Source organism: Euprymna scolopes, chromosome 46, assembly GCF_053919585.1.
Source record: "Euprymna scolopes isolate OS-2025 chromosome 46, ASM5391958v1, whole genome shotgun sequence".
Lineage (NCBI taxonomy): Eukaryota > Metazoa > Mollusca > Cephalopoda > Sepiida > Sepiolidae > Euprymna > Euprymna scolopes.
The window spans coordinates 214,469,042-214,479,361 of record NC_136527.1 but is presented as its reverse complement, the minus strand read 5'-3'; the positions used below and the strand labels follow the sequence as shown (position 1 = coordinate 214,479,361).

The window sequence follows — 10,320 nt, the reverse complement described above, 5'->3', positions numbered from 1 at the left end:
GCCCATGTCTGAAGTACTGTTGTCACATCTGGGCTGGTGCATCTACTGCTTGTCTCTCGCTCCTGGACAGGGTTCAAAAGAGAGTCGCCAACCTGATAGGTCCTGAACTGTCATCTAGGCTTCAGCCTCTGTCCCATCGACGAGATGTTGCATCCCTCTGCCTGTTCTACAAATACTTTAATGGTGAATGCTCTGACGAAATGCAAACACTTGTACCTCCCCGACGTAACTACCCCCGACAAACCCGACAAGCTACTAAGTCTCATCCCTTTACAGTAGAGATCCCTAGGTGCAAGAAAGCCTTTTACTCCAATAGTTTCTTCATCAGAACTGCGGGTTTTTGGAACTCCCTTCCGGGATTCTGCTTTCCCAACTGCACTGATATGCAGAAGTTCAAGTATAATGTTAACAAACATTTTTCTACTCATCTCCCTTCATAATGACCCTGCTAATTAAGTCCCTGATAGTAGCCCCCTGCTTCAAAGTGGCACTGTTCCTTGTTTGAGGTGAAAATTGAATAATAAAAAAAAAAAATTTCCCAGCGTCCCTGGCAACAGATTTGATGTACCTGTTCCATTCCAGATCAGGAGTAAAGGTTAAGCCCAGAAGCTTGTCAAAACATTGAGTCTCTCCAAGACGAGAGCCATCCATTTCAATTGATGCCAGATGGGTATCAGAGCGTTGATTATGTAAGTAAATATATTTAGAACATTTAAAATAAAAAAAATATAGATAAATTCCAATATCTTTAAGAAATATTGGAATTTATCTATTTTTTTTTTTTTTATTTATCTGATACATAAGTCTCTATTGGATTATGTTAACAAGAAAAAAGTTTTAAAAAAAGTGAAAATTGTGGAATTTATGAGGTAAGGCTCAGATTCCTAACGTCCGCCCAATTTTTTTTTTTTCAGTGTTGACCCTTAGCAATATTCTTGAATTTAAAAAAAAATTCATTGTAAAAATCCTTTAAAAGATAAATATTAGCTTTCTGGGTCTATTTCAAAGAGAATTATTAAGTCCTAAGATACTAAATTAAATTAAAAAAAAACAAAAACACCCTGTTTCTACAAATCAGCCTCCAAAAATCGGGTAATTTTGCTGCTCGCAAAATCGCAACAAATAAAGTTTATAAACACGATTATACGGAAGCCCAAAATTACAGCCAATCGAAATGAAGTCATGATATTAAAAGGATGTAGGGGTGTCAGATTTCTTTTTTTCCCCCCAGACGTGCATCCGTACATTCCTATCCTGAATGTTTATAAATTATCTCAGTCTTTCTTTAAGTCGTCAAGAATTACAAGCCCTGTCATCAGGTTAGTCAGACCATAATAAATGTTTGAAGACAAACATAAAAAAAAGTCAATCCAAGTTTGGATGGTTTTTGGGACCATCGTATTTTAGATTCAATATATATATATATATATATATATATATATATATATATATATATATATATATATATATATATATATATATATATATATATATCTTGAGTTTAAAATTCAGGGGAGATTACTCATGTATCAGAAATTATTTCCCTTGAAACTGCAAGGGATATAATCCCTGATGAAATTTAATTTTTAAAATTTTAGATAAATATAAAACTAGCACGCCGCTTGGTGTGTCAGAAATTTCGTGAAAAATAATGAATAATTCCACCCCGTCTTTCCAAGCTTATAACTACTCGAAAAATGTAATTCAAGCCCTAATTTTTTTTCAATTAAAGGAGCAAGGCCAAGGTTTCATTAAAAAAGAAAAAACAAACAAACAACGTGCTTTATTTTTAAAAAAAGGTTTTAAACTTCGAACTTTACAGGAAAATTTCTAAAAAACAGTACTTTTTTTTGTTTTAAATTTGAATATATTATTTATTGACCTTTTCTCTTCAATTTGTGATATATAAAACTTTGGTGAGTAAATTGATTATTTACTTTTTAATAGACACTTGAGAATGGGGGGGCGTGAATTTAAAAAATGTTTGTCTAAAATATTCTATTCGGTTTCTTGGAAGGAACATAAAATTTCACATTGACCATGAAAATATCGTAAAAATAGAATCAATAGAAAAATTTGGATAGATTTTTAAAGTTTAAAAATTGAAAAATATTGAGTTCGGAAAATTCATTACTGTTTAAAAAACAAAAAATATTTCTATTACTTTTAAAACAACTTTAATAGTTTATTTTGGAAGTATAATCCATAAAGAAAATAAATAACCCACTTTTAAAAGAGAAATTACGAGTTTTTTTATATTTTATTCGCAGTTTCGTGTTAGGGGTGTCAAAAATTCCTACAAAAATTCTGATACTCCTAGTGAAACGGTGATTTAATTTGAATAAAATAAAATACAAATATAAAAATAAAAGTCAATCCAATTTTCGATGGTTTTTTGTGACCTTCGTAGTTTTGATTCAATATATATACATTTTCAGTCGAGAATTCAAGGGAGATTACTTATGTATTTTACCATAAGAAATTATTTCCCTTGAAAATGTAAGGGAGATAATCTCGTATAAAATTTAATGTTTCAAACTGTAGCACGCCGCCCATTAATTGCCCGGTCGTAAAGTACGGTTAAATATGATATTTTAATTAATACAGATTTCAGATTAAAAATTATAGAGCCAATACTCTATTGTATCAAATATATAGCAGTGATTTCAAAAGTTTAAACAAGAAAATAAGAAAATATAACGTCAAGGGTAGGGGTGTCAGACGTGCATCCGTACATTCCTATCCTGAACGTTTGTAAATTGTCTCAGTCTTTATTTAAGTCGTCAAGAATTACAAACCTTGTCATCAGGTTAGTCAGACCATAATAAATGTTTGAAGTCAAACATAAAAAAAGTCAATCCAATTTTAGATGGTTTTTGGGACCATCGTATTTTAGATTTAAAAAAAATATATATATATCTTAAGTTTAAAATTCAGGGGAGATTACTCATGTATCAGAAATTATTTCCCTTGAAAATGCAAGGGAGATAATCCTTGATAAAATTTAATTTTTTTTAACTTTAGATAAATATAAAATTAGCACGCCGCCCATCATTGCCCGGTTGCAAAGTACGCTTAAATATTATATTTAAATTCATACAGATTTCAAAAATTACATCGAGGGCATTGCCAGGGCCGCTGCGAGGAAGGTGGGCTCTCTCTACCGTGCTAGAAAACTTCTAACACCCGAAAGTATCCTGTACCTCTATAAGGCAACCATTCGCCCATGTATGGAGTATTGCTGTCACATTTGGGCTGGTGCATCTGCTACTAGTCTCTCGCCCCTTGACAGGGTTCAAAAGAGAGTCGCAAATCTGATAGGCCCTGAACTGGCATCTAAGCTTCAGCCTCTGTCCCATCGACGAAACGTTGCATCCCTCTGCCTGTTCTACAAGTATTTTAATGGTGAATGCTCTGACGAACTGCAATCACTTGTGTCCCCACGACGTGAACACCCTCAACAGACCCGACAAGCTGCAAAATCCCACCCCCACACTGTAGAGATCCCTAGATGTAAAAGATCTTTCTACTCCAGTAGTTTCTTCCCCAGAACTGCTAGACTTTGAAATTCCATTCCAGATCACTGCTTCCCCAACTGTACTGACATGCATGAGTTCAAGTGCAACGTGAACCAACATCTTGCTGCCCAAATCCCTACATAGTACCCCAGTAGATGTTTCCCCTGATAGTAGCCCCCTACACCAAAGTGGCAATGTGCCTTGTTTGGGGTGAAAATGTAATTAAAAAAAAAAAAAAATATTTAATACGGAAGCCAATACTGTATTGCTTATTATATTGTACCCAATATATAGTAGTGTTTTCAAAAGTTTCAAAAAGAAAAGAAAATATAACGTCAATGGGTTGAGTTCCATATAAAAACGTTAATTTAATTTGAATAAAATAAAATACGCATCAAGTGCGCTTGAAAGCCAAATCACAACGTAATGTTAGGAAAATAAACAAATATTTTACTTGTTTGAAATTTATCACAAATATATTTCAGAGGTATACTCCATCTTCAGTATGTTGTTTTGTTTCTTTTTTTCCTTTTATTCTTCCTCCCCATTTTGTTAAAGTTGTCGAAAGAAAAGTCTGTTTGTAAAGATCCGCGCGTTGTTTGCAGCGGTTGTATTTTGTAAATGTTTGCACTGTGCGTAGGAAACTGTTGTGGTGGCACTCACTCATTTAGATATGTGGATAGTATTACACATAAATAGCAAGACTCGGTTAGTCTGGGGGAGGGGTGTTAACTAGAAGCCACCGAAGGCCGAGCCGAGAGCAGACATGTTCTCCAGCCAAGACTCTCTTACCTGATAACCATTATGTAAATTTTTTTTTTTTTTTTTTTTTATTAAATTTTCACCCCAAACAAGGCACAGTGCCACTTTGAAGCAGGGGGCTACTATTAGGGAATTAATTAGCGGGGTCATTATGAAGGGAGAAGAGTAGAAAGATATTTGTTAACATTACACTTGAACTTCTGCATATCATTGCAGTTGGGAAAGCAGAATCCCGGAAGGGAGTTCCAAAGACCCGCAGTTCTGGGGAAGAAACTATTGGAGTAAAGGCTTTTTTGCACCTAGGGATCTCTACTGTAAAGGGATGAGACTTAGTAGCTTGTCTTGGGGGGTGTTAACCAGAAGCCACCGAAGGCCGAGCCGAGAGCAGACATGTTCTCCAGCCAAGACTCTCTTACCTGATAACCATTATGTAAATATACTGTAAATATACTTTTCCTAATACACTTCTTATTGATCTACCTTTGTTTGTTGAGTCTTCATTTGTATTGCCTTATACGTTATTTGCTTCAACCTGCAAACATAACAGTTGGCAGCGAAGATGAACGTCAAACATCAATTGAAATGAATGGCTCTCGTCTTCAGGAGGCCTCAAGTTTTGACAAACTTCTTGGCTTGACCATTACTCCTGATCTTAAATGGAACACGTACATCAAATCTGTTGCCAAGACCGCTGGAAAAATGGTGGGATCTTTCTATCGATCCGGTAGATATCTCACTGCTGATGCTATTCTCTATCTATATAAGAGCCAGGTACGTCCAAGGATGGAATACTGTTGCCACATCTGGGCAGGAGCTGCTAGAAAGGACTTGGCCTGCCTTGATAGAGTTCAAAATAGACTTCGTAGCCACGTAGGAGATGTCCTTTTCTCTTCCTTGCAACCTCTATCTCACAGAAGAGATGTTGCGAGTTTGTCTCTGATGCATCAATATTTTCATGGAAAGTGTTCGACTGAGCTTCAATCTATGGTCCCCCCTCGCCAAACTTTCACAAGAAACACTCGTCTAGCTGTAAACACTATCAATAATTCCCCCCACTCTTTATCTGTACCTAAACCTAAACGTAGATTCCATGATCAAAGCTTCTTTCTTAGAACTGCACGCCTGTGGAATTGTCTTCCGTTTTCCTGCTTTCCGGCTGACTACAGTATGGTTGTCTTCAAGTCTAACGTAAATAAGTTCTTGATGAGCCGTTCCATATAAGTTATCAACTTTACCAAATTTTCATTACTAATGATTACTATAATGTCCAATTTCTACTGTACACTCTTTAACCCTTATCCTTGAGTGGCCTCTTGGCCTTGATAATGTGGTGATGCCTATGTAAAAAAAAAAAAAAAAATAATAACAGTAACACGAGAATAACGTCAAGAATGAGAGTTCAATATAGAAACGTTGTTTTAATTTATATAAAATAAAATATGCAACAAGAGCGCTTGAAACCAAATCACAACGTAATATTAGGAAAATAAACAAATATTTTACTTGTTTGAAATTTTTAATATAAATGTATTTCAGAGCTAAACTCCATCCTTGACGCTATTCTCACGTTGCCTATGCACTGTGCCAACACTTCAGAATACAACGCGCAGCTCTTTACGAACAGACTTTTCTTCTTCCAACTTTACAATATGGCAAGAAAGAAGAAAAGGAAAAACAGAAATTAAAAAAACATACTGAAGATGGAGTATACCGCTGAAATATATTTGTTATAAATTTAAAACAAATAAAACATTTTAACAACTAGTCCTTTACTTTTCCATGTCTAAGCTTAACCATATTACTTTTCCTGCTCGCATTTTTCTATTGTAATATAATTTAACATTATATAATCAATTCTTAATGCTGCAATATTTTAAGTTATAAATTATATTTTTTTACTAGAATATCTTGTCCTTTTCTTTTCCAGTTTTAACAACTAGTCCTTTACTTTTCCATGTTTAAGCTTAACCATATTACTTTTCATGCTCGCATTTTTCTATTGTAATATAAGTTAACATTATATAATCAATTCTTAATGCTGCAATATTTTAAGTTATAAATTATATTTTTTACTAGAATATCTTGTCCTTTTTCTTTTCCAGTTTTAACAACTAGTCCTTTACTTTTCCATGTTTAAGCTTAACCATATTACTTTTCATGCTCACATTTTTCTATTGTAATATAAGTTAACATTATATAATCAATTCTTAATGCTGCAATATTTTAAGTTATAAATTTATTATATTTTTTACTAGAATATCTTGTCCTTTTTCTTTTCCAGTTTTAACAACTAGTTCTTTACTTTTCCATGTTTAAGCTTAACCATATTACTTTTCATGCTCGCATTTTTCTATTGTAATATAAGTTAACATTATATAATCAATTCTTAATGCTGCAATATTTTAATGTATAAATTTATTATATTTTTTACTAGAATATCTTGTCCTTTTTAGTCCTTACGTTATTTGAACAAAGACACTCATTTCTACATTGCTGCGGCCGTGATGTCACCAACATAGTAGTTCTCCACGTTTGTCACGTGATCGTCCTCTTTCTTTTTTATATATATTTTTTTCTTTTACCGGTGACGTCATTTCGCACGACGATGCATGCGTGAGCCCACGCTACGTTACATTATTATTTTATAGTATTCTCACTTTTTTTTTTGTTTAGTCGGATTTTTTTTTGAACGTCAAACACAGCAGTAACACGAGAATAACGTCAAGAATGAGAGTTCAATATAGAAACATTGTTTTAATTTTTTAAAAATAAAATACACATCAAATGCGCTTGAAAGCCAAATCCCAACGTAATGTTAGAAAAATAAACAAGTTTTTATATTTTATTCGCAGTTTCGTGTTAGGGGTGTCAAAAATAACTACAAAAATTCTGATACACCTAGTGAGTTCCATATAGAAAAGGTGATTTAATTTGAATAAAATAAAATACAAATATAAAAATAAAGTCAATCCAATTTTCGATGGTTTTTTTGTGACCGTCGTAGTTTTGATTCAATATATATTGAACACATATCCAAGGAAATGGCAGAAACACTAGAGGATGACCTCCAATCCGTAGTGGAATGGGGACAAAAATGGTTGGTCACATTTAATGCTGCTAATACTAAGCTTGTTTCCTTCAATAACTACAGGAAACCTTCTCTACCACCAATAGCAATGGCCAAGAACACATTGCCTGAAAGTACTTCTTTTAAACTCCTCGGCCTGACGTTTACTGGGAATATGAACTGAAATAGATACATTGAGAGCATTGCCAAGGCTGCTGCAAGGAAGGTTGACTCCCCCTACCGTGCTAGAAAACTACTTACGCCTGACAGTATCCTATACCTCTATAAGGCAACCATTCGCCCATGTATGGAGTACTGTTGTCACATCTGGGCTGGTGCATCTGCTGCTTGTCTCTCGCTCCTGGACAGGGTTCAAAAGAGAGTCGCCAACCTGATAGGTCCTGAACTGTCATCTAGGCTTCAGCCTCTGTCCCATCGACGAGATGTTGCATCCCTCTGCCTGTTCCACAAGTACTTTAATGGTGAATGCTCTGACGAACTGCAAACACTTGTGCCTCCCCGACGTAACTGCCCCCGACAAACCCGACAAGCTACTAAGTCTCATCCCTTTACAGTAGAGATCCCTAGGTGCAAGAAAGCCTTTTACTCCAATAGTTTCTTCCCCAGAACTGCGGGTCTTTGGAACTCCCTTCCAGGATTCTGCTTTCCCAACTGCACTGATATGCAGAAGTTCAAGTGTAAGGTTAACAAACATCTTTCTACCCATCTCCCTTCATAATGACCCCGCTAATTAAGTCCCTGATAGTAGCCCCCTGCTTCAAAGTGGCAATGTGCCTTGTTTGGGGTGAAAATTGAATAAAAAAAAAAAAAAAAATATACATTTTCAATGGAGAATTCAAGGGAGATTACTCATGTATTTTACTATAAATAGTTATTTCCCTTGTAATGCAAGGGAGATAATCTCTTAGAAAATATAATGTTTCAAACTTAAGCATCCCGCCCATTAATTGCCCGGTCGTAAAGTAAGCTAAAATATGATATTTTAATTCATAGAAATTTCATATTAAATATTATAGAGCCAATACTCTATTGTATCAAATATATAGCAGTGATTTCAAAAGTTTAAACAAGAAAATAAGAAAATATAACGTCAAGGGTGAGAGTTCCGTATAGAAACGGTGATTGAATTTTTTATTTTTTTAATTTTTTTAATTTTTTATTTTTTTACACAGTGATCACCACTTATCAAGGCCCGGAAGCCACTCAGGGATAAGGGTTATTGCAAGTACATTACGTTAGTGAGGAGATTTGATGAAGTGTTTAATTAAGGGGGTGTTTCATTAGGAATTTGTTAACATTGGACTTGAAGACATCCAAGTTGTAGTCCGGAGGGAAGCAGGCAGACGGAACAGAGTTCCACAGGCGTGCAGTTCTAAGAAAGAAGCTTTGTTCATGGAATCCACGTTTTGATTTAGGCACAGATATAGAGTGGGGGACATTTTTCACAGTGGATTAAGCTAGACGGGTGTTTTTCGTGAAAGATTGGCGAGGGGGGACCAGAGATTAGAGTTCAGACGAGCACCAGCCATGAAAATAACGATAAAACAAGGATAGGCTCGCAACGTCTCTTCTGTGGGAGAGAGGTTGCAGGGTAGAGAAAAGGGCATCCCCCACTAAGCCACGAAGTCTATTTTGTACTCTGTCAAGGCATGATAGGCTGTTTTTAGAAATAAAATATGCATCAAGTGCGCTTGAAAGCCAAATCACAACGTAATATTAGAAAAATAAACAAATATTTTACTTGTTTGAAATTTAGCACAAATACATTTCAGAGGTATACTCCATCTACAGTATGTTGTTTTTTTCTTTTTCTTTTCTTCTTTTGGATATCACCAGCTAGAATCGAAATCAAAACATTTGATTCCATCTGAGTTGAGGTCGCATGCTAACGAAAACTTTACAAATTAACCAACTTAAACGTATACAAGTATATTTGCGCATGCGTGTATGATAAATATTATTTTGGCGTACACCTGCCAAATTTCATTTATTTGTTTTCGATTTTGACCCTTAGCAACCATTTTTATCCAGTTAATAAATCGATGGTGTTTTACAGGTATGAATAGCTCATGTATATAGTTTGAAATCTGCAGACTAAAATTGACAGAGTAGTTTAATAGAGATTGTTCTACCCTCCTGTGCGCGCATGCACACACACACACACACACACACACACACACACACACACATAAAACTTTATATATATACCAGCAGGTCGCCCGGTGTTGTCTCGTTGAAAAATATGCAGAAATATTATATTTTAATTCAAGAGAAAAATCCAAGTTGTCCTCGACGGTCGTACATCCAAACAATATGACATAAATGCGGGAGTACCTCAGGGGTCTATCCTTGAACCTCTATTATTTCTGATATTCATAAATGACCTCCCTGATAAAATTGTTTCGGAGATGGGTATATTTGCCGATGACACCACTCTCTATAACAGATATGAGGGGGGAAAAAATGAACACATATGCAAGGAAATGGCAGAAACACTACAGGATGACCTCCAATCTGTAGTGGAATGGGGACAAAAATGGTTGGTCACATTCAATGCTGCCAAGACTAAGCTTGTTTCCTTCAATAACTACAAGATAGCAGCACATTGCCTGAAAGTACTTCTTTTAAACTCCTCGGCCTAACGTTTACAAGGAATATGAACTGGAATAGATACATTGGGAGCATTGCCAAGGCTGCTGCAATGAAGGTTGTCTCCCTCTACCGTGCTAGAAAACTACTTACGTCTGACAGTATCCTATACCTCTATAAGGCCACCATTCGCCCATGTATGGAGTACTGTTGTCACATCTGGGCTGGTGCATCTGCTGCTTGTCTCTCGCTCCTGGACAGGGTTCAAAAGAGAGTCGCCAACCTGATAGGTCCTGAACTGGCATTTAGGCTTCAGCCTCTGTCCCATCGACGAGATGTTGCATCCCTCTGCCTGTTCTACAA

The 10,320-nt window shown here is 35.6% G+C and overlaps 1 protein-coding gene across 1 annotated transcript in view; it reads left to right on the top strand.

Moving 5' to 3' along the window:
• The first annotated feature begins 578 nt into the window (after window positions 1-578).
• Window positions 579-10,320, top strand: part of LOC145270486 (uncharacterized) — a 71,644-nt gene continuing 61,902 nt past the window's right edge. Inside the window, exon 1 of the mRNA XM_080126151.1 lies at window positions 579-689. The gene's annotated coding sequence lies outside the window, so the exon portion shown is untranslated. The remainder of the gene's footprint in view (window positions 690-10,320) is intronic.